The sequence below is a fragment of the Miscanthus floridulus genome, chromosome 7 (genome assembly GCF_019320115.1).
Source record: "Miscanthus floridulus cultivar M001 chromosome 7, ASM1932011v1, whole genome shotgun sequence".
Taxonomy (NCBI): Eukaryota; Viridiplantae; Streptophyta; class Magnoliopsida; order Poales; family Poaceae; genus Miscanthus; species Miscanthus floridulus.
This window is the reverse complement of record NC_089586.1, coordinates 134610538-134635629: the sequence shown is the minus strand read 5'-3', so window position 1 is coordinate 134635629 and position 25092 is coordinate 134610538. Positions and strand designations below refer to the sequence as shown.

General features: G+C 52.1%; 2 pseudogenes; one reads left to right on the top strand and one right to left on the bottom strand.

Annotated features, from left to right (window-relative positions):
• Positions 1–1637: 1637 nt before the first annotated feature.
• LOC136466351 (sucrose synthase 6-like) lies at positions 1638–3197 on the top strand (annotated as a pseudogene).
• A 415-nt stretch (positions 3198–3612) lies between these two features.
• Positions 3613–23132, bottom strand: LOC136468105 (protein argonaute 1C-like; annotated as a pseudogene).
• Between the last annotated feature and the right edge of the window lie 1960 nt (positions 23133–25092).

Genomic DNA, 25092 nt, shown 5'->3' with positions numbered 1-25092 from the left:
CACGTTTACCGGGTATGGTGAATCCCGACGCCTACAACACTATTGATGTCCAGAGGCATGTGAGGGGCTTTCTGCCGTACGGGAGTCCAACAACGCCTACAATACTGTAGGGATAAATGTCGGTGCCTACAATACTATTTGTGTCAGGGTGGTTGTGGAACACTATTCCCGTAGGTGTATAGGGTATGGTGCCTGTACCATGGTTTGACTCGCGTGTTGCTTTCTCCGTTCGTCCCGGGTCCCTTCCGAGCGAGCGTCCCCGGTCGGATGGCCCTAGTCGGCTTCGGTTGCGCCGATCGGAGAAGAGCGACGAGCAGGGTTCTTACGTACCCCGGTCGGAGAGACGCGGGGTCGGAGTCGAAAGTAGGGCTCGGGGCAGGCCTTCCGATCGGAGAGGCCGTCTGGAGGCGGCTGGTGCCTGAATCGAGCGCTCCGGTCGGATATGTGGGCCGAAGCAGCTGACGAGCGGGCGTTGCTCTTCTTTGGCCAAGCCTTCTGGTCGGTTGCTGAACCGCCCCTTTGCCCTGTTGTTTTTAGACTCTCGGGTCGAGCTAGCGTGGAAGCCGGTCCCCGAGGGACCCTGGCTTTATGAACCCGACAGTATGTCATCCCGCAACCCATCCATGAAACGCAAAGCATAAAACAAAGGATCTGTAGTTTTGCCATAGGCGAGGAGCTGATCAACTAAGCCAGTGAACCAGTCAGCGAATTCCTGAACAACCCCGGACTGACGAATATGAAATAACTGTCGAATCAGTAACTCATATTGATCCCTACCAAAACGATAAAGGACCAACTGACAGAAGTCCTCCCAACTCATCTTCTTCACCTTGAGATCTAAGGACTGCAGCCAGCGAGACGCAGCTCCAGTCATCCGCATGGAGGCCACACGAATCCATTGACTGGGCTCAACCATATACATGTCAAAATAATCATCACAACAGCTAAGCCACAGCTTCGGATCCTCTCCATCAAAAACTAGAAAATCCATCTTAGGTAATTTACTACTAGAGTACTACGGCCCCCAATGCGCGCGATGCTCACGCGGAGTGCCCCCAGCACTATGAAACTCCTGATCCCCCAACTCCAACGCCGAGCTAGAAAGCGACTTGTGAAGAACATACTGATGGGTGGGCTGGGGAAGGGTCTCGATGAGCTTACCCTTGACCGAGGGTTGAGCCATGGGCTCGGACCCCCGGTGGTGATGTGCCACGCCGTGCCCAACAAACGGGCCGATGGCCGGGTGCCCGACAGATGATGTCGCCGCGGCCACCACGGGATGAAGCTTGAGGACCCCAGTGGATGCTGACGGATCCGAGTCGAGCACCACACGACTCACGGTCTTGCGGAGCGCGGTCATCTCCTCGCGCATCTGCTCTACCACGGCGTCGGACTTGCAGATCTCGCCCAACTCCGCGCGCAGCTCCGCCACCGACGCATCCACCTTGGGCTTCCACTCGTCGAGCACCTTGGCGACCTCCTCCAAGCGATTGAACCGGTCCGCGATGGAATGCTCCACGGCCCCGATCCGCTTGCCCAGCGACGCCTCCACCTCTCCGATTCAGTCGCCGAGAGACGACTCGGGGGAGACCCTCACCGATTTGAGCTCATCGAGAAGAAGCTTGGTATTGGAATCCATGGCCCCGATGTGTTTCCTAAACCTGGTGAAGTGGTCGTGGATGATTTCGTGGGGTTCCAGGATGGAAATCGAGGCAGGGATTGCAACCTCCGATCTAGGCGGATGAATTGCTGGTTTGGCCGAGGAAGGATAGGCTCTGGATACCAATTTGTTAACAGCAAGGGGAAACGGATCGGGAGAGCAGAGCAAAGGGCGAGAAGAACAGCAAGGGCAGGAAAACGGATGAATCTCAGGCTTCAGTTCAGGGTTGTTTGTTTACAATCATCATGCCTTCCACGGCAGAGTTCAGAACCTTGTGCTCAGGGACCTTGTCAACCTAGTAGTCGTGGGAGGGCTCCTGGACCCCACGCAATCCAAGGACAGGGAGGAGATCGAGGAGATAAACAAGATGCACAGTTTGATCAACATGTACCAGCTCAAGGGGCAGATCTGCTGGATAAAAGCCCAGACAGACCGTGTCCGCAATGGGGAACTTTACCGTTGCATAGCAGATACCAGGGGAGCCTTTGTTCAGGTACTCAAGAGTTACGATATAGATATCCAGGAGAGATGCTAGTAATGAAACTAGATGCTATTCTATCAAAATAATGAAACTAGGTGCTAATCTAGCCATCCAATGCTGTGCCTTTCAGCCTGCGCTCTATGAAGCGTTCGGACTAACTGTCATCGAGGCAATGAGCTGTGGGCTGCCAACCTTTGCAACAAATCAGGGAGGCCCCGCATAAATCATCGTCAATGAGGTCTCAGGTTTCCATATCAACCCACTTGATGGCAAAGAGGCAAGCAACAAGATTGCCAACTTCTTCCAGAAATGCAACGAAGATCCCATGTACTGGAACAGAATGTCCACCACTGGACTGCAACGCATCTACGAATGGTAACATATCTCCAGTAGTCATCCAAGGAACAGAACGCCCACCAATTGTGTGTGACATTTGTCTTGTCTTTGATTGTAGCTACACCTGGCAGATATATGCAACCAAAGTTCTGAACATGGGGTCAATGTATGGCTTCTGGAGGACTCTGGACAAAGAAGAGAAGCAGGCCAAACAGCAGTACCTACAGATGTTCTACAACCTTCATTTCAGGAAGCTGGTGAGTCGAGGACCAGTACTAGCTGGAGTAGGATTCTCATTGTGTTTTGAAGGAAACTACGTACAGTACCTCAAGAGTGCAAATTTTAACTTTATTGATGTTTTTAGGCAAATGCGATGCCGAAAGTGGGCGAACAACTTGAGCAAGCTACGGCAGTGGCATTGCCTGATAGGTCGGCACCAAGGCAAAGGCAAGTGTAGTCCACTCTTAAGAAATTTACTGAAGATAAAGTGGGGAAGCAACTGAACTGACTGACTGGTGGTTTGTTATGCAGAAGGACGCAGATAAGGATTCAGAGGTGAGAGCTTATCATGCTGCAGCTGCAAAGCACAATTATTTGATTGAATTAATAATCCATGGTAAAAGCTGTGTCTGTCTGAACTCTGAACTCTGCAGAATTGCGAGCAACTTACTTGGACCATGTGCTGCCAGCCTCTCATCTCTCGGATGCTGCTTGAAGTGAGGGGCTGTCGGCTGTCCAGACCAAAGCCAGATGTGTGCCCGAGTGATAATTTGTTTCCTCCTCTTTTCTCTTAACTGTCATTGACTGGGAAAGATGTAAATGGAAAATAAGTAAATAAATAAAATCGAGGTGTCCATGATGATTGTGAAAGCAATACGTACTGACCAGAGTTGCATGCTGCCCGTAACATGAACCATCGCCAACCTGGCATAAGTGATACCAGAGTCAGCTACTTGCCTATTAAGATTGAGGATCACGTAATGCAGTGTTCAGATTGATACTGAAATCCACAGGATATATTTCCTTTTTTTTTTAATTACCACTACAGGCTCCCACAGGTGACAGGACTCCAAAGCACCTGCATGAACAGCTCCAGATAACCAAACGGAGATACCATTTCCTTATTCCTTCACACGACATGCAGATGGAATTACTCACACGCAACCGAGGGTATTACTATGTTACAGCGTGCATACATGATCCGTGGAGACAATAGCATGAGTGCATACATGTGGTGCTTGAGGAAGAAACGTAGACCAGTACAGTAAATGGTAACAGTACAGCCCCCAAAGTAGCAGCTGCCAGATTATTACGATCTCCAAACATATTTACAAGTGAGGGTACCATAAGCGCCCCAGCCTAGCCTCAGCGGTAGAACATGACCCTCTTTACGTTATCCTTCAGAGCTGGAAGTGGCCTAAGACTATCTCCAGCAACCGATACCTAAATCAGCGACCTATACCCGGATTTAAGTTATGCACAGTAAATAGGTCACCTACCGAAATCCTTCCTCCTCCAACAGCCCGCCTCCCTTTTCTCTCAGAAGAAGGCGGGGGCGGCTCTCATCTCCCTCCACTCTCTCTCTCCCTCCGTCCACCTCTCCCGGTGGAGATGCGCCCGCCGGCGGAGGTCCCGGTGGCGGCGAGGGCTCGGCAGAGATGCGCCCGCGTGGCCCCTGCTGGAGATGTGCCCGCCCGGCTGTTGGCCACGTGCCCGGCGGCGAGGGCCCGCGCGTGCCTGGCGGCGGCGGCCATCTCCCACGCGACTCCAGGCATCGGTGGCGCACGCCCCCGCGGTGGATCCAGCGCGGGGGCCGGCGCGGCTGGGCGGGCGGTGCGGATCTCCTGCGCTGTGCGGGGCTCCCACGGCGGTGGCGTGGTCTCCACCACCACAGCGGCGGCGCAGGCTCCACCACTGTCTGTGACGAAGGCGGTGGCGGCCCCCACGCCGGCTCCGGAGTTGAGCTTGGCGAGGGCGAGGAGCTGTGGGGAGAGGACGAAGGCAGTGGCTGCCGCGGAAGACTTTGCGTCTTGGAGAAGGACGACGCAAATATGCCTCCCGGTCGACCTCATCCCCAAAATGCATGCTCCGATTGCGTCTTCTATTGGAGCCGGCTAAAACACTGTGCATGACCAATTTTAGGTATGCGTCGCCCTTTGCATGAGCTGTTGGAGACAGTCTAACAGCTGCACCACCAGGGGCCCGAGTGCTATGGGATGCTGACTGAGGTCCACGGCCTGCAGGACCACTTGCCACCGAACCACTGTCAGAAGTCTCTGGTTCCATGTAAAAACGAGCCCTGAAGGCAGCCAGGTGAGCATAATACGCTGGTGGAACTGCAAATGGAAAAAAATAAAAGGGATTTTAGTCACCGAAGCAAGCCAGTGGCACAACTGCCAAAACAATCCCTGGAAGAGGGGATAGCTTACCGATCGATACAGAGCAGGGTGCACCTTGCATAACTGCACATATGATGCGAGTTAGAAAAATAGCATTCAAAAAGAAAATTTCACCAGAGAAATAGGCACTTACGTGTAACAGAGGTTGTTTGTAAGAGTCTGCAACTCATCAGCAGAGAAGTTGTTTTCATCCCACAAGACATGATAATGAGCTGGACGGCTAGTGCCCTATATATACATGGGGTAGGTAAATGATGACTTGTACGTTAGATAGAATGACATTATCTGACAGGCCAGATGCAAGCAAATCATGGTCTGTACCTTAATGCCAGCATGGCTACACAAGTAGAAGTCAAATTCAGTAGGATGGCAGATCTTCGAAATCTACAACAGTACCTTTCAAAAGGTACAGCATGGCAGAAGTCATTTTTTAGATAATAAGCAGCAGTAACAAACATCAGTATTACTCCCGTCCGTCCTGTAATACAAGACATTCCAAAAAATTTAAGACAACTTAAGGGAATCCTCAAATGATGCATGTACCCATGGACTAAACCCAATTAAGGAGTTTCTCCTCAAATCATGGTTTCTTTTTAACAAACTATGCTAAATCTGAACATGGGCACCACGTACAATGCCCTTATATTTCAGTACAAATTTTGAAAGTCATAATGACTTGCATTCCTGGGACGGAGGGAGTAACATAGTAATATTAATTACGAGGTACAAGGTAATGTTAATATTACCTGGGAGTATGTTTCCACTCCTGTCAATTGAATTCTGATCATTGTGGTTGTGAGCAAATAATCTAGTATGATAGGCGCTTCTGAACCACAACAAAAGTCACCTTTGGTTGGTAGTTCGCTTCCAGGGAGGCACAGGCCTAAGTGACACATGGAGATCATGCTTAGTGGTAGCATCCACATATGCTCATGCCGGTTTGGTCAAATACTTACCCTTTCGGATTGCATTGAGCTCATACAACAGAACTTGATAAAATTGTCCTTCACTGACACCATCCCTGACAAGGAGAAAGAAGATTAAGCTGTAGAGAAAGCAGAAAGCACTAGTACAGGTATTCACTTTGAGAGCACAAACCTGTAAAATATTATTCGCTGGGGCTTCTGACCAGTTGATTTTTTGAAGGATACAAGTAGCTCCCTGCAATTTTTTCATGTAACAAATTATTTGCCATTGAAGAAAGAAAGGTTGAAAAATGTATCACTGAATCGCTGCATGTTCCTTTCATTCTTAAGGAAAGAAAAGTTGAAATAATGAGCAGTGCACCTTATCATTCCACCGCTTACTGTCCCTCTCTGTGGATCTTGCCAGACCTTATACAAATCCTCTATCAACTCTTGCCGATGAGCTTGAGCAGAAACTAGTCCAGCATACTTGTCACCTCTGGCCAATCTTGGGAGGCCACAACCTACAGATAAAGTTGCTTGTTAAAAAATTAAGTAACCCTTCCCAAAGCAAAAGTGAAGACTCAAGAACAGATCATTAATCACTAAAGCTAAAACGAGTGTGTTATTATTCTACTTACAGCAGCAATTGAGGGACTACTGTCCTCACCAGGATGAGGATGAGTCACATCTCAGCACCAAATATGATTGTAGGTCGATCAGTTACCAGAGGAATTCGCCTTGAGACAGCATCTACCAGCATGGTGTTCCTGCCCCCAACCTTTGCCAAATTAAAGGATGTCAACTTGACAAACACAGAAGAAAGGCAAATTGTAAACAAAACGCAAAAGTGGAGGGTACTGGGCACTGAACCTTGACATTAATCTTCAGAGCAAGATTTGCAAGAATTTGTTTGTTCATTTTGAAAACCTGCTTTGTGCAACAGCACTGTGAAACTATCCCAAGATCTATTTCACAGACACGCTTCAAATCACCTAGCATCAGCAAGGAGACAAGTAATGTCAACAGATAACTCCATAATAATAATCATGAGAATCCAACAACACCACAGGCATCAATAGGAAGAACTAGAAGTTAGAAGGGCCAGGTTCACATACCATAAAGTGAGCCATTGTTGTCAGGTAGTATTCCAATAAGTAAATCAAGTTCCTTGTGTTTGGGTCCAAGAACGTTCATGGCATCATGGTACCTAGCTTTCAGAGCTCGCTCCACTTGATCAGGACGTGCATATAGAGGTGGAAGAACAGGCTCCCGAGCGAAATCCTATTATGATTATGCATGATAATATTACTGTTGTAAACAGGTGGATGAAGTACAAATCCTAATATTCATGTTGGTGCTTTTTCTTTTATATAAGGATCTTGAGTGTTGGCTGCCAGAGGGCAGCTTGGCCAACAGGCCACTTGGATTGTATTGCAAAAATGACTTAGATATAAGAAGATGCTAACCACTGCATATATAAGCAAGTGGTGTACCTACTCCTTAGCATATTCTAACTGCATAAAGCAGATGCTATGATTCCTACTTGATTGCCAAGGCACCATGATCAACTTGGTTGCCAAGGAACCTGAAACCTTACATGACAGTGAATAGTAAATAGCTATAGTAGGTAAATGAAAAACATCAACACTAGGCTAACTACTGACAATTCTCCCCTTTAGCCTTGTGGTCCTTGGAAGTGATCTGCTTGAGCCCAATTCTTCCCCTCATCTCTTCAAATTTTGATCTTCCAAGAGACTTGGTTAGAATGTCAGCCAGCTGATCAGTGGTGGATATGTGATCAGCCCTGATACTTCCATCTTCCAAACAGTTTCTGATGAAGTGATACTTGATCCTGATGTGCTTACTGCGCTCATGAAAGACTAGATTCTTGGCTAGAGCAAGTGCAGACTTGCTATCAATTTTCAGTTCAACCACTTCCACATTCCTTCCAAGGAGGTCTGCCAACAGCCTAGATAGCCAAATTGCTTGTTTTGCAGCTGTGGTAGTGACAATGTACTCAGCTTCACAACTAGTTAGAGCCACCACCTTCTGCTTTACTGACTGCCAGCACACAAGATTGCTTCCCAGGAAGAACAAGGTGCCACTAGTGCTCTTGCTGGTGTCAATGTCTCCAGCCAAGTCACTGTCACAGTACCCAACAAATCTTGCTCTCCCTGGAGCCTTAGTGTAGTGCAGACCAAGCTCCAGAGTACCAGCCACATATCTCAAGATGCGCTTGATGGCTGCTTGGTGTTCTGCAGTCGGCCTCTCCATGAATTGACTGACAAAGCCTACTGAGAAGGCTAAGTCAGGTCTTGTGTGGACCAAGTAGCGCAAGCTGCCCACCAATCTTCTGTATTGGGTAGGATCAACCTCTGCAGCTGCGCTCTGCCTGCTCAACCTTAGCCGCTCCTCCATTGGTGTATGGGCGGGGTTGCAGGCATCCATACTTCCCAGCTCAAGGATCCTCTTGGCATAATGGGTTTGCCTCAGAGTGATCCCAGCTGAATCTTGGTGTACTTCGACCCCCAGGTAGAAGGACAGGAGGCCGAGGTCGCTCATGTCGAAGACCTTCTTCATCTGAGCCTTGAAACCTTCTATGGCTTGAGCGCTGGCACCGGTGATGATCAAGTCGTCAACATAGACGCCAATCAGCAGCAGCTCCTCCCCTGTTCCTCGCCTGTACATTGCGGCTTCATGGTCGCTTTGCTGGAAACCCATCTCCTTGAGGGTGGCGTCCAGCTTGGCGTTCCAAGCTCGCGGAGCCTGCCGTAGGCCATACAAGGCCTTGCGCAGACGGTACACCATCTTCTCCTTCCCGGCGATGGTGAAGCCAGGCGGCTGCTTTACGTACACCTCTTCCTTGAGGTCGCCGTTAAGGAAGGCAGATTTGACGTCCATATGGTGGACGCGCCATCCTTCTTGGGCCGCCAGCGCGAGGAGGACTCGGACGGATTCCATGCGCGCCACGGGAGCAAACGCGTCGTCGAAGTCGATCCCTTCCTGCTGGACGAAGCCCCGCGCCACCAAGCGCGCCTTGTACTTGGTCACCGCGCCCCGCTCGTCCTTCTTGAGCTTGTAGACCCACTTCAGAGTGATGGGCCGATGACCGGGAGGAAGTTCCACAAGCTCCCAAGTGCAGTTCTGCTCAACTGCCTTGATTTCCTGCTCCATGGCGGCCTGCCAGGCAGGATCGCCTTCAGCCTCCGCGAAGTTGGCCGGCTCGCCGGCGTGCGTGAGGTGAAGCTCGGCGAAGAGACGTGAAGCCGGCAGCGGTGTGGGTGCGTCCCCGATGATGTTGGGCATGGTTCGGTACCGCAGCTGCTCGCCGTCGTAGGAAGCATCAAGGCGATCGTCGTCGTCCTCGAGCGGTGACGCGAACTCAACTGGGTCCGCCTGCTCGGTCTCTGCTGCTGGTGAAGCAGAGGAGGCTTGTGGATCGTGCTCCCCTGGAGCTGGTGACGGCGCGCGCAGCGGAGCTCCGTCTATGTCGACTCCCCAGAACTCGATGTCGAAGTCACTGGAGGCGGAAGCAGACGTCCCGACGGCCGAATTGGACCAATCCCAGCCACGCCCTTCATCAAACACCACGTCGCGGCTCACCTTAACGCGTCCTGTCGCCGGATCGAGGACCCGGTAGGCCTTGGCGCTCTCGGCGTAGCCGATGAAGACCCCCAGCCTTGCCGCGGTCGTCGAGCTTGCGCAGCTGCCCGAGCTCCCTTGTGTAGGCGACGCAGCCGAATGTACGCAGGTAGCTCACCGCCGGCGCTCGTCCGTGCCAGGCTTCATAGGGGGTCTTGCCTTGCAAGCTTCTTGTCGGCGCGCGGTTGAGCAGATGCACCGCCGTCATCACCGCCTCCCCCCAGAATTTTGCCGGCATGGACCTCTGTTTCAGGAGTGCGCGCGCGGTCGCCACGACCGTCTGATTGCGCCGCTCCACAACACCGTTTTGCTGCGGTGAGTGTGGTGCAGAGTAGTACCGCTTGACTCCTTCGGCGGCGAAGTACTGCGCCAGCTCGCCGACGGTGAACTCTCCTCCATTTTCGGTCCGCGGTACCTTGAACTCACGGCCAGTCTCCTCTGCTTCGGCCTTCACCCGCTTCACGGCATCCGCAGCAGTATCCTTGGTCGGCAGAAGCACTGCCCACATGAAGCGGGTGGCGTCGTCCACCATCAGCAAGAAGTAGCGGCGCCCTCCTGGTGTCGCCGGTGTCACCGGCCCGCACAAGTCACCGTGGACGAGGTCCAGGGGCGCCTATGCGCGGTACTGCGCCTGCTGCGGAAACGGCTTGCGGCGGAGCTTGGTGGTGACACAGGTGTCGCAGACTTGCTCCGCATGCTTGATCACCAGCATCCCCCTCACCATCTCCTTCTTGCCGAGCTGGTGCAGCGCCTCGAAGCTGAGATGCCCGTAGCGCTCATGCCATCTCCATGACTCGTCCTCCTTCCTGGCGGCAAGACATACCGGCTGCGCGGCCTCCAAGTGCGGGATGTACAGCCGACTGGGCCCGCGATGTACCTTGGCGAGAAGACGACCACGCCGGTCCCAGATGCGGAGCACTCCATGATCAATTTCCACCCTGGAGCCTCCTTCGTCGAGCTGCCCCAAACTCATAATCGAGTTCCGGAGCGCTGGGATGTAGAAGACGCCATGGAGGACGCGTTGCTCTCCGTTCTTGGCCTGGAAGACGATGGAGCCGGTCCCCTTGATTTCCACTCGAGACGAGTCGCCGAAACGCACCGTGCCGCGCGCCGTGGTGTCGAGCTCAGCGAAGAGCTCCCAGCGGCCGGTCATGTGATGCGTGGCCCCGCTGTCGAGGTACCATCCGTCGAGCGCCTCCTCGTTGGCGCTGGTGTTGAGGAAGACACGCGCGCGTGGCTCGTTGATGTCAAGGGAGACCGTGGCCTTGGAGCAGACGGCTTCGTTCTTCTCGTCGAGCCGTGGGCGAAAAACAGAGCACCATCATCGTCCTCTGCTTCTACGACGTGCGCAGCACCGCCACGCCCTCCACCGCGCCGTCCACCTTGATCACCTCCAACGCGGTTGCCTCCTCCTCGGTGGTTGCCACCGCCGCCGCCGCGGTCACCACCACCACGGCGCAGCTGGCGGCAGTCGCGCGCCCAGTGGCCGCGATCACCACAGTTGAGACAGGTGTCGTCGTTCACCCCGCCATCATCGCCACCGCCTCTGTCTCCTCCGCCGCGATTTCCCTTCCCGCGCTGCTTCTTGCCGCCGCGTGGACGACATCGCGGTTCCTTGCCCGATGCAGAAGCGGCAGCCTCCTCCTTCTCCTTGGCACGCCACTGCTCCCTCGTCAGCAGCAGTCCACCGATGGCGGCCGGTTCCGCGTCCAACGCCTTCATGTCGTCCACCGTCTTCAAGCGCCCAGACACCTCCTCGATGGTGAGGTCCTGGAAGTCCAGAAGCGTCTCGATGGCGATCCGGAGCTGAGCGTACTTCGGCGGCACGGCGCGCAGGAGCCTCTCCACCGCGCGCTCTTCATCGATGTCGTTGTCGCCGTGGAGAAGCTGCTGCTTCAGGGCCATCAAGCGAAGGGTAAAGTCCTCGATCTGCTCACCCGGACGGAAGGCGAGCTTCTCCCGGTCGCTGCGGAGTCGCTGGAGCGTGGCGCGGCGCACCCGATCGACTCCGATCCGTGCGGCGGCGATGGAGTCCCAGGCCTCCTTGGCCGATCCCTTCTCGGACAGCGGCATCTGCATCTCCTGTGGCACGGCGGCGATGATCGCCTCCACCGTGTGCCTGTCCTCATGGTACGGCAGGTCTTGGTACTCGATCGCATCCCAGAGTTGCCGCACCTGGAGCTTCAGCTTCATGATCGAGGCCCACTCATGATAGTTTGTCTTGGTGAGCATTGGCCAGGTGGAACTTGCGCCAGAGTCCTTGTACACGGTCTGGATCACCGGCGAGCGGCCCCTGGCCCGTCCGCGGCGGCGATCCTGATCCCGATCAGGCGACCGCGTCTGCCTGCGCTCGCGCTCCGGACTCCTCCGCAGAAACGGGCGGCGATCGCGCGGATCCTCCTCCACCAACTCTCGACGCAGAGCCGCGGCCGTGGCGGCCGCGTTCCGAGCTGCTGCTGCGGCGGCCTCCGCGGCCTGCTGCGCCTGCGCGGCTGCGGCCTCTGCCGCGGCCAGACGCTGCGCCCGCTGCTCGGCGGCGGCGGCTGCTGCTCTCTCTGCGGAGGTGGCCATACTTCTCCCTATCTCTCAACCGGCTCTAGATACCAATTGTTGGCTGCCAGAGGGCAGCTTGGCCAACAGGCCGCTTGGATTGTATTGCAAAAATGACTTAGATACAAGAAGATGCTAACCACTGCATATATAAGCAAGTGGTGTACCTACTCCTTAGCATATTCTAACTGCATAAAGCAGATGCTATGATTCCTACTTGGTTGCCAAGGCACCATGATCAACTTGGTTGCCAAGGAACCTGAAACCTTACATGACAGTGAATAGTAAATAGCTATAGTAGGTAAATGAAAAACATCAACACTAGGCTAACTACTGACATTTAGGTGCTTCCGTGATGTCAATAAGCAAGTTTTGCAGGAACTGTGTCAAGAATACTTGCCATTCCTGACGCATGGCACGTCAGTGCAAGTTCATGACAGAACCCACGAACAACACTGTCTTGCACATTGCGAGCAAAATTGACACATATCCAACGTCTGACCTTACCACCATCTACCATTTTCTGGGCACAGGAAAGTAATAAAAGAATAGTAAATATCCATGCACAATAAACAAATACACTATGTCTCCTTGATTAATGAAACCTAAAAGCCAGTGTTTGAAATCAGTTTTGAACTGGATAATGCTGATTATAAATGTTGGAGTATGAGAGTATGAGTATATTAGGCCCATGTATGACTAATATATATTGCTACCCTTCTAGGGTTAGCCTAAGTAATGGATTCTCACAACTCTAGCATGGTATCAGACAAGGTTTTCTTCTCCCCAACCAGCCGCCAGGCGCCGCCGGCCGGCCTCTTGCCGCCGCCATGGCTGGCCGCCCTCCCCCTCCCTCCCCCACCTACTTCCAGGCCTTCCCCTCCCTTCCCTACCCCCTCCTAATGGGCCACGCGCGGCAGGCCGCCGACCGCCGAGAGCCGCGGCGCCCCTTGCGCGCGACGAAGGAGGCCCGGCCGCCGCTGCTGGCCTGCGGGCAGGCGGGTGGCCCGCCGCTGACTGCGTGTGCGGGCGGCGTGGGTGGCCGGCCGCCGCAGCCCGGGGCGCGGGGGTCCGCCACGCGCTGCGGGCGCGGGCGCAGGCGCCAGCCAGGGCGCGGCTGCCGCCGCAGACGCCTGCTTCAGGGGCGGGCGCGGGGTGAGAACCTTGGAGCCTTTCTTCTTCCCCGCTCCTTCCTCCTCTGCCGCCCCTGCCCCTCTCCAGACGGGCAGGCGGCCAACTCCGCTCTCGCCGCCGCACCTCGTGGGCTGCTCGGGCTGCTGCTGCGGACAGCCAGGCCCGGGTGCGGGCGGCCCGCCCTCGCTTTGGAGCGCGAGCGCGACGCGGCTTGATGCCCTGGCCCGCCAGATCGCTGAGGCGGAGCAGCTCCTCATCCTCCCTACCTCCTACGACACCGCGACCACCTCGTCAGGCTCGACGGGTCACCGCGCGTCTCACACCGCGGTCATCTGGCACGACCCGGCCGACCCGCACGTGGCTCAGCTCCACTACCAGGCCGGGGGTGTCCAGAACATCCGACTCCTCGTCCCGGTCGTCCTCGAGCCTGAGTCGCCCTCTTACGCCCGCTGGAGGGACCTGGTCCTCCTCACCCTCCGCCGCTACGCCCTCGACGACCACGTCCTAGTCGACGCCTCGGTCGCGGCCCAGAACCCATCGTGGCTGCGCCTTGACAGCGTCGTCCTCTCCTGGATCCTCGGGACGATCTCCTTGGACCTCCACGACCTCGTCCGCAACTCTGCTGACGCTCGCCGGGCCTGGCTTGCGCTCGAGGGCCAGTTTCTGGGCAATGCAGAAGCCCGGGCCCTGCGTCTCGATGCGAGCTTCCGAACCTTCGTTCAGGGTGACCTCTCCGTTGGCGAGTTCTGTCGGCGCATGAAGAGCATGGCGGACTCCCTCGGCGACCTTGGCTGGCCCGTGGAGGACCGCATTCTGGTCCTCAACGTCCTCCGCGGGCTCAGTGACCGCTACGCCCACCTCCGGACGTGGATCACCCGGCAGAGGCCCTTTCCCTCCTTCCTGCAGGTCCGTGACGACCTTGTCATGGAGGAGCTCACTCAGGGCGTCCAGCCAGGGTCCACCTCCGCGCCAGGGTCCTCGTCTTCCTCGACTGCCCTGGCCGCTACTCCTCCGGCGCGTTCGTTCGCTCCACCGCCGTCGTCGCTTCTTGGTTCTCCTCCCCCCGGGCCGAGCGGGGGTGGGGGGGCCGTGGCGGCCGCCGTCGCCGCGGAGGGGGACGTGGGGGCCGCGGGGGCCACCAAACACCGGTCCCTCCCGGGAGCCACCAGTCGCCCGCGACTCCACGGGGTGCACCCTGGCCCTCTTTCCACAACCCGTGGTCGGGGCGCATCTCCATGTGGCCCTTCCCGGCTCCAGGCGGAGAGCCTCGCCCACCAGCGGCCTTGCTCACTGGAGCTCCTCCGGGGTTTCACTTCCCGTCTGCGTGGGCTCCACCTCCCGGCGCATCTTCGTGGGTGACACCTCCCGACACCTCGCCCGGGCCTGTCGGTTGGAACCCGGCGGCCTTGGCCAGATCCTTCAGCACCATGGCCCTGACACCGCCTGCCGGTCCCGACTGGATCGCCGACTCGGGTGCCACTTACCACACTACTCCAGACCCTGGTATACTCTCCTCTATTTACCCTCCTTCCTCTCATCCTTCGTCCATCATGGTCGCGAATGGTTCGTGTCTTCCAGTTACGTCCGTGGGTGCCGCCGGCACTCATGGTTCCTTTCGTCTTCCTGACATTCTTGTTGCACCCTCTATGGTTCACAACCTTCTTTCTATTCGTCGTTTTACAGCTGACAATTCTTGTTCTGTTGAATTTGACTCTTCTTGTCTTACTGTAAAGGATTTGGCTTCCCGGCGTCCTCTTCTCCGATGTGACAGCACGGGACCCCTTTACACCCTTCGGTTTCCGGCGTCTGCTTTCTCTTCGTCGCCGTCTACTTTGTCAGCTGCCTTCGCCGCCACTCCTTCCTCCACCACTTGGCACCGTCGCCTCGGCCATCCTGGACGTGATGCTCTGACGCAGCTTAGTCGCAGTTCCGACATTGGTTGTACTCGGGCTCACGATGAGCACTTGTGTCATGCGTGCCAGCTGGGCCGTCATGTTCGTCTCCCTTTTTGTTCTTCTTCACATACTACGCATGTGTTTGATCTTGTACACTGCGACCTATGGACATCTCCTGTCATCAGCATTTCTGGGTATAAATACTATCTTGTGGTGGTTGACGATTTCTCGCATTATTCGTGGACTTTCCCTTTGCGTGCAAAGTCGGATACCTTCACCACTCTTCTCCACTTTTTCGCCTGGGTGTCTACTCAGTTCGGCCTTACCATCAAGGCCGTTCAGTGTGACAATGGCCGTGAGTTCGATAACGGCACCTCCCGTGCCTTCTTCCTCTCTCAAGGTGTCCAGCTGCGCATGTCTTGCCCATATACCTCCTCCCAGAACGGCAAGGCCGAGCGCATGATTCGCACCACGAACGACACCATGCGCACCCTTCTGCTCCAGGCGTCGCTTCCTGCTCGCTTCTGGGCAGAGAGTCTGCACACCTCCACCTATCTCCTTAACCGCCTACCTTCCGCTGCCTGCCCGGCTCCCACACCACACCACGCTCTCTTCGGTACCCCTCCTCGGTATGACCACCTTCGTGTCTTCGGGTGTGCATGTTACCCTAACACCACTGCCACCGCTCCCCACAAGCTGGCTCCCCGTTCCGCTCTGTGTGTCTTCCTTGGGTACTCCCCGGATCACAAGGGGTACCGGTGCTTTGACCTCACCTCCCGTCGGGTCCTCATCTCTCGCCATGTGGTGTTTGATGAGTCTGTCTTCCCCTTCTCCACCACCACCACACCACCTCCCACCCCCGATCCTAACACCTTCTCTCTGTTTCCCACTGACACGGTGGTCCAGCCACTTTTACCGCTGTCTCCTGCAGGTACTGCTTCCCCGTGCCCCTCGCCGGGCCCGTGCCCCCGCTCGCCGCCCACCAGTGACGCCCCTGGCCCTGCGCCCTGCACGGGTCCGGAGGCGTCGCCCTCCGGAGCTGCCCCTGCCTCTACGTCCGCCGCGGGTCCGGGGACGCCGCCTGTCGCACCTCCTGCGCGTTTCGCCTAGCCGGTGCACGTCTACCAGCGCCGTGTGCAGGCGGCACCGCTGCCTCCGGCACCACCGGGGGCCCCCTCTCCACTGGTGACGCCTACACCACCGGTGGCCCCTTCTCCGCCGGCGACCCCTACACCGCCGCCGCCGCCTCAAGCTGCCCGTGTCGTGTCGCCGGTGTACCACCCGCCACTCCTTCACCGACACCCGCGGCATGTTCACCCTATGGTGACGCGACACGCGGCTGGTACCCTGCGGCCCCGGGCTCTCGCGACGATGCCCGACGACCCGCAGATCTCTCCTGTACCCTCTTCCGTTCGCGATGCCTTGTCAGACCCTCATTGGCGCCGCGCGATGGAAGAGGAGTACGCGGCTCTCCTCGTCAACCAGACATGGGATCTGGTGCCCCGTCCACCCGGATCCAACGTCGTCACTGGCAAGTGCATCTGGACACACAAGCGGCGGGCTGATGGTACCCTTGAGAGGTACAAGGCTCGCTGGGTTCTCCGGGGTTTCACTCAGCGCCCTGGAGTCGATTATGATGAGACTTTCAGTCCCGTGGTGAAGCCGGCCACCGTACGCACAGTGCTCTCCCTGGCTCTCAGTCGCTCTTGGCCCGTGCATCAGCTGGACGTCAAGAATGCTTTTCTCCACGGGACTCTCACCGAGACAGTCTACTGCAGCCAGCCAGCGGGGTTTATTGACTCTTCTCGTCCGGACATGGTCTGCCGGCTCAACAAGTCTCTCTACGGCCTCAAGCAGGCCCCCCGGGCGTGGTTCGGTTTGCTGCTTTCCTGCTGACACTGGGGTTTGTGGAGGCCAAGTCAGATACGTCCCTGTTTATCTATCATCATGGAGCTGAGACTGCCTATCTGCTGCTCTACGTTGATGATATTGTCCTCACAGCCTCCAGTCCGTCCTTACTCAGCCGTGTCATCGCCTCTCTTCAGCAGGAGTTTGCTATGAAGGATCTTGGTGTGCTCCACCACTTCCTCGGGGTCACTGTTGAGCCTCGCCCCACCAGCCTTCTCCTTCACCAGCGGCAGTACACTCTTGATATCCTGGAGCGTGCTGGGATAACTAACTGCAAGCCCTGCTCTACTCCAGTTGACACACAGGGCAAGCTGTCAGAGGCCGTGGGAACCACCGTGGCAGACCCCACTACTTATCGGAGTCTTGCAGGTGCCCTTCAGTTTCTCACCTTCACCAGGCCAGACATCACCTATGCAGTGCAGCAGATATGCCTTCACATGCATGATCCCCGAGAGCCTCACCTCACTGCGCTCAAGCGCCTCCTCCGCTACCTCCGCGGCACTGTCGACTACAGCTTACTCCTTCAGCGGTCTTCCTCCACCGAGCTCGTCGTCTACACTGACGCCGACTGGGCCGGGTGTCCGGACACTCGGCGCTCTACCTCCGGCTACGCTGTCTTTCTGGGTGGCAACCTGGTGTCCTGGTCGTCCAAGCGCCAGCCGGTGGTCTCCCGATCCAGTGCCGAGGCGGAGTACCGAGCTGTCGCTAACGGCGTGGTTGAGGCCTCCTGGCTCCGACAGCTCCTTGCCGAGCTCCACGGCCCTCTCTCCCGGAGCACGCTGGTCTACTGCGACAACGTCAGTGCGGTGTACCTCTCCACCAACCCCGTGCAGCACCAACGGACCAAGCATGTGGAGATCGACCTACACTTTGTCCGTGATCGGGTTGCCATCGGCGATGTTCGGGTCCTCCACGTCCCGACCACCTCCTAGTTTGCCGACATCTTCACCAAGGGCCTCCCGTCATCGACCTTCACCGAGTTTCGCTCCAGCCTCAACATCATTGGTGGCTAGTTGCGTCTGTGGGGGGGCTCGTGTGTGTGCTTCTTTTCATGTCCAGTCTGTAACTCCGCTGCGCCGGTAGTTCAGACTGCGGGGGGGTGTTGGAGTATGAGAGTATGAGTATATTAGGCCCATGAGGCCCATGTATGACTAATATATATTGCTACCCTTCTAGGGTTAGCCTAAGTAATGGATTCTCACAACTCTAGCAATAAAATGCAACTATATGGGATGCAACATAATAATCTGCAGCATTATTTGTTGTTGCCCATCTGAGTTATATATTGTGACAGTATGGTTTTCTGACTAGCATATTTCGTCAATCCAAGGTGAGTGTGTTTTTGCAAATCTTTATTACTATAAAAAACACGGTGGTGTAGACGTGTAGTGGGTGGTTCTACATAAGGATCTTCTATGCAACGATCTGTCTTATGTGTGTGCCAGACACTATATAGGTGGCCTTCTACTTTGTACCTATGAGGTTTCTTTGTGTTTTAACTATACATAATTCAATTGTTAGAGCCTAGACCATTAAATACTTTTTACTGGAAATCCATTACAACATAGACGCAACAAGCTAAATAAAGATAAAAGTACACCATTCTCAGGAGCAGCAGAGGTCAGTTCCTAACTGAAAGACCTATTCATTGTATAGCTTGATATTATCACAGATGTTGTCATGCAAGGCACAAGGGGAGGCATGATTACTGTAAAAGCAGTCGTGCGGCGAAATAGCACTTGTACAGTACCGGTCAGAGTTAGGACAGTAAGAATCAAATAGGTGGTAGAATATTGTCTGTCTCCCCACCTCTACTTGCTCTCCTATTCTACTGTGGGCATCGGGCTCATAATAATAAGGTGAGTAAAGTTTGTAAGAACTAAAGAAAGTCCATGCAGTTACCTTGTTCATCATATTCCACTGACCAACCCTAGGTAAGCAGTCCTCTCGACCAGTCTCATTGTACTTAAGCTGCATTAAGTGAAAATACAGAAAAAGGTTTGTTAATAAAGCCATATATTTACAAGGTAAGCATCTTTATGCGTCCAGCTTTGTGATACTCTACATCCAGTGCAAGAGAGAATATTCCATTGCTTACAGCACTTGTGCTGCTGAGAGCATGACTAAAGGTAACGCAGAGAAAGGTCAAAACAGACAGAAATGGGTTCAGCCTACCCGTGGAGCTGGCAAAATCCGTGCCTCAACTGATGCCAGACGATCGCTAATCTTAATGCCAAACTCTTGTGCATAATCATCCTTGTCATAGGCATTCTGTTTAACCATCTGTTCACCCAAGATAGCATTACAATGAAAGATCTCAACTGGCACAGGCAATTGTTGAAATTTCAAAGCCATATGAAACCATTTGAAATAATAAGATACATGCCCGAATTATATCACGCTCACGATCGCGTGGGTGCTGGCATGTCTCCTCCAAAAGAGCTCTGATCTGATTCTGGTTTAATCTCTTGGAGTACCTCTGTCTCTCCACTATTTTGCAGACCTGAATAAAGTCAAACTCTACAATTTAAAAAAATTCTCGGGAAGAATCCAAGAATAATAATAACTGCAAGATTTGGTAAAAAAGAGTTAAACATGGAAATTTGGAGGTGTAGTAGTTTTTCAGGATTCAAAACAAGGAAGAAAGGATACCACTGTTTCACAATCTCACCTCCATTGGCAAGTAATTTGGACGCTGTTGATTGCCAACTTGAAGGCAAGGAAGGTAGGTGTGTTGGATGGCAAAGCCATATGTCTCTTGAAAGTATTGTACAACTGACTTTATTGTACCCCCTTCATCAACAGGAAAGCTGTGGCACGAAGAACATGAATCTTTTATAGGAAAATTTAACTAGCATTTTAAATGCTTTTTGAAACGAAGAGAGAAACTTGCATACGTTAACTCTCGAGTCGCCTGAGTTGTTAACCCAGATATTCGATACTTTCTCCGCATGTTTCCACGATGAGTAACTTCCACCTTAACTCCTCGCAAGGCTTTCTTGATCTAGGGTGTGAACATAAAAGGAATATTTAAGCTAAATTGTTTAAAATATGCACATCAGAAAGGACCTTGTGCTAAACATGGAAAAAGAAGAAGAAAAGGTACAAACTCTCATACCAGTGTTTTTATTTATCGATTGCAGACATACTTTTTTTCCTTTGAAATAAGTTTTCTTCTTTTTTTGTGGAATGGCTGAGTGTGGGAGATAAAATGCATTTGGCAGGACAACATGCTGATCTAGTGATCTAGAATCCAAATATGCAGCTATCACATAGTTTATTGCATTATAGTTCAAGCGTTGTGAGCCATAAGTATTGTTGCAGTTTCACCTATATTTTTTCTGCAGGACATGATTATGCAATATGTGGCATACAGCAAGAAAACTATAAAATCATCATAATCCTTGTTCTGCTAATAACTTTACAGACCTCTGTTCTTTAATAATATATGTTGTACAGTTCAAAATTGAACAAGTCAACATCATATATTAAAGAATCGAGAGAGTACTATTTTTTTAACATACCCCGATTCTGGTTACAAAAAGTTAGAGTAAAACACAACTAATGACTTTCTATTAATACTCTTAAGAAAAAACAATATCAAAGATTATACTATATGTAAACCTCAAGAAACAACCCAAAAAAAAAAAGAGCACTGTTTTCTCCTGGATATACCCCAATTTCCATTGCACCAAAAAGGAAATGCATAGATTACGTTCATGCATTGCTTATTTTTTATGTCCAAACAGTGCTCCTGGACATGATTATGCACATATTATACATTTTTATCTTCAAGGCAATACATGGTGCAGTGGTGAGAGCTGTCTCACTGAGTCACCAGGTCACGGGTTCGATGCAGCCTCTCCGCATATTTTGCGGGGGGACGCTTGCCTCGGTTTTTCCCTTCCCCAGACACCACTCATGTGGGAGCCTGCGGCACTGGGTCTGCCCTTTACAAAGATCAAAGTGGCGCAGCGGAAGCGTGGTGGGCCCATAACCCACAGGTCCCAGGATCGAAACCTGGCTCTGATATGTTTTTGTCTTTTCGAGTCGCAGTCTCCTCGCATTGCACAGGCGAGGGTAAGGCTTGCCACTGACACCCTTCCCCAGACCCCACACAGAGCGGGAGCTCTCTGCACTGGGTACGCCCTACTGGTTCTTCCTATGAGATGAAATATCAGGAAAAGGTTAGTTCAGTGAGAACACCTTCACCCGTTCCGCGTCTGAGAGTGGCCTAGAGTGAATTTCACAATTCAGCAGCTGTGCAACAAATTCAATTACAGGCAATGGCTCAATGAAAGCTGTCGCTGACATATCTGAAAAGTCACAGAAAGTAAAATTAAAATCCAGGAGAGATATGCCTTTAATATGGATAAGAAATCATCAGTAGGTGTTGAAGACTTCAAGTGTGTTAGCCTCAAATGAGAAAAAACAATGAATTAAAACCATGCAGTAATAAGGAAAGACAAAACATGTGCAAATTTACTACCGAGGGGAGGGGGAATTCATATTACCAATGTTGAGTGACAAGCCCATTTGAGTAGGACGAAGTGCTCTGGTAAAATCCACGCCAGCTTTCTAATCCATCACCAAGGGGCTGCCTTCGGCCCAAGTCAGGCGAAAAGAACAACCGGCCAAATGGTGCGTACCTGTGGGGAAACAATTTGAGAAATATCAAGATTCACTTCTCGCTTCACTGCTCCTAGTTATAATGACGGTGGAAATTCATTGTTACCTTGGCCTTGATGAAGGCAGTTCCCGCAGCACAATATCCAGAACCTGCAATGCCTCTTGAGGAGCTTCTGCATGCCTCCCAGCTAAAAACAGCTCGAGGCGGTGGAGGTCAGCTCGTGCGGCAAATTTAATGACTACTTTAAAATTCCTACGTCGCCTGGATCAAAGCAAAGCAAAGCAAATAGTGGAGAAACAATGAAATGTTGAAAACATAATCATGAATCTGCGTGACAGGGAGGAAAAACATCTTATCTTGATGAGGAAAATGTGAGCAGCAGACCTCTCAGAACCAGGGACCACCATCATCGTCAAATAAAGTGATATGAAATTCCTGTGAAGTAAACGGCAGTGGGCCGGCTGTGTACAGGCTCTTCCTACCATCATAAGCCGGTAGCCTCCCACCCAAGTAAGATTGCTTGTAGAGATTGACCAGCTCCTTGATTATGGCTCCGACTAACAACCCTTGAGGTAACTTCCGGTGTGATTGAGACCTGTCCAAGACAAATGAGATTACGATACGGCATCAAGGATAAGGGGTATAAGATAAGAAATGTAAATGGTGTGCAATGCAAGTTGGAGAAATCTGAACGCACATCATAGTGATGAAGATCCTTGTCTGGCAGCTCAGCAAAGAAATGGTTGGCCTTAACCAGGCACCTGGTGCCAATACTGCCCTTTCCTGGGCGCAAAGGAAACCTGAATGACTTGCTTGATTGTGGAGGTGCAGTAGGCACAATCTCCTGGCCTGCAGTGGGCTCAGCTGGTCCGTGCTCCTCTCTAGGCTGAACAGGCGGGGGAACCTCTGGCGATGGCTGCGAAGGACCTGCCTCCTGCACTGGTGGCGCTTGTGGTTCGAGCTCACGAGGAGCCTCCTCCATTGCTTGGCGCAGCTCGGGAGCTAAAGGGCTGCTGGATGACGAGGCAGCCCCCTGTAGAGGTGTAGCACCACGTGGGTACTGTTGTGGGCGCCCCGCTCAACTCCCGCCACGAGCGTGGCCGCCCCTGCCTGGCTGCTGCTGCTGCTGGGCCTCGTCAACACGAGACGTGCGGCCTCCACCTCGCCCCTGCTGCTGGATCCCTACACGACCTCCTCCTCCTCTTCCTGCAGGCTGCGGAGGCTGCTGAGCACGAGCAGCGCCTCTTCCGCCCGGCTGCGGAGGCTGCGCGGCATGGCCAGCACCAGGATGTTGCCTCCCCCTCCTCGACCCCATGCCAGGGTTTGGGCTGCAAGAGAGAGTGAGAGAAGATGAGTACGAGTTGCTGCGGAGGAAATCCCCTCGCCTGGCCCCCTAGGTATCGGCGGAAATGGCGACAAAATAGGTAGCGGGAATGGAGGCGTCGGAAGCGGATCGATCGGTTACCTTAGGTAGCGGAGCAGGGGGAGGGGCGCGACGCGAATCCGATCGGCAATGGGGAACTGGGAAAGCGAGCACGGCCACGGCCAAGTGGGGGAGAAGGGGATTGCGCTGCGGTTGCAGAGCAGGGAGGAAGCCCCATTATAAAAGGTCGATATTACCCGTATATTATCGAAAAGAAAAAAAAGTCTACTTAACCCCACCTATCATACCTACTTTATCCCCAACTATAAAATCGTCTGTTTTACCCCATGAACTATCTAAAACCGTCTATTTTACTCCCTTGACGGATTTTCAGCAGCGGTTGCTACAGTAACAACATGTTTGCTACAGTGTCAGCATACTTGGTTTACAGCGGCGGTTGCTACTCCCTAGGCGGGTTTTTACTATAGCTTTAGATTAATTGGAAAATCCAATTTTGTCTGTAATTAATTAGAATTTATCTATAACTAAGTTATACATAGTCCAATGAGTACAAAATTTTTACTATAGTTCAAGCATACAATAATTAGCGTACCATAAAAATTTCACCACAATTGGACCATAAAAACTACAGCTATGAATTATTTCAATTAATTACAGACAAAATTAGATTTTCCAATTAATCTAAGACTACAGTAAAAAATTTGTACTAAAGTATACCGTATTATATATTCACTATATAGATCTACTCATATGGAGTCCAATAAAATTAGATTTTTTATTTTATGATTTTTCTATGATTTACTATGATTTTTCAAAAATTCACCAAAAATAAATTAAAAAAAGGAAATTCAAAAACATGGGCACTGTAGTAACCCAGTGTTACTGTAGCAAACACGCTGTTGATGTAGTAAACCGCCACTAAAACCCGTCCAGGGGGTAAAACGGACGGTTTTAGATAGTTCAGGGGGTAAAACAGACGGTTTCATAGTTGGGGGTGAAGTAGGCCAAGTATGAAAGGTATGGGGTTAAGTAGACTTTTTCCTTATCGAAAAAATGAAAAGTTCTCCGGTATAGATGCATCAAATTTTATTTTGCTGCGTACCGCATCCGTCTATTCGGTCTGTAACCGCACCTAACGCCCAGTGAAAATTACTCTTTTACCCTTAGTTATGGTATCATTACCACTGCCGTAAAACTTCACTTTTCCTCTATACCATTATGACAACTTATGTGTGTGCACATAAAAATTCAAATAAATATAAAATCGACAATTGCGACGGTCAATAAATATAAACTCTTGACAATTGCGACAACCAATACATATAAATTAGACAATTGCGAGAACCAATAAATATAACAATTGCGACAATTTCAATAAATAAAAATTCGACAATTGCAGCAACCATAATACATTCAGACATAAACAAGGTCTAAAATTATCATAGACATACATACTCAGCTTGATTATAAAGTACAATTTAGAGATAAAAGATGGTCACATTAACATCATTACTAGTTTAAACATTGTTTAGTCATGTAGACCCCAAGTACTAAAAAACAGTATGCCATAGAGATGCAAACTCATCAAAGATCAAGTTTTTTTTTGTTTCTAGTTCCCATGGCCGGACTAGAAGGAGAACTAGGGACCTTGCTGCGGGTTAACATGGTTGGACTAGCCTTGTTTGGAGTCATTTTTTTGGAATGGCTCTCTTCTTCTTGTGCTGCTGTTGACTTACGCTCTTATCAGCTGTTGAAAGCTCTAGTTTGATTTTAGTGAATTAATGAAACCCTAAGTGTTAACTTAGTTTATCAAGTGATCATGAGATAGGTAGCATATTTCAAGTGGTGAAGCAAATGAAGATCATGACATGATGATGGCGATGCCATGGTGATGATCAAGTGCTTGGACTTGAAAAGAAGAAAGAGAAAAACAAAAGGCTCAAGGCAAAGATATAAATGATAGAAGCTATTTTGTTTTGGTGATCGAGACACTTAGTGGGTGTGATCACATTTAGGATCGATAACCGTACTATTAAGAGAGGTAAAACTCGTATCGAAATACGGTTATCAAAGTGCTACTAGATGCTCTAACTCATTGCATATGCATTTAGGATCTAGTGGAGTGCTAACACCCTTGAAAATATTTGTGAAAATATGCTAACATA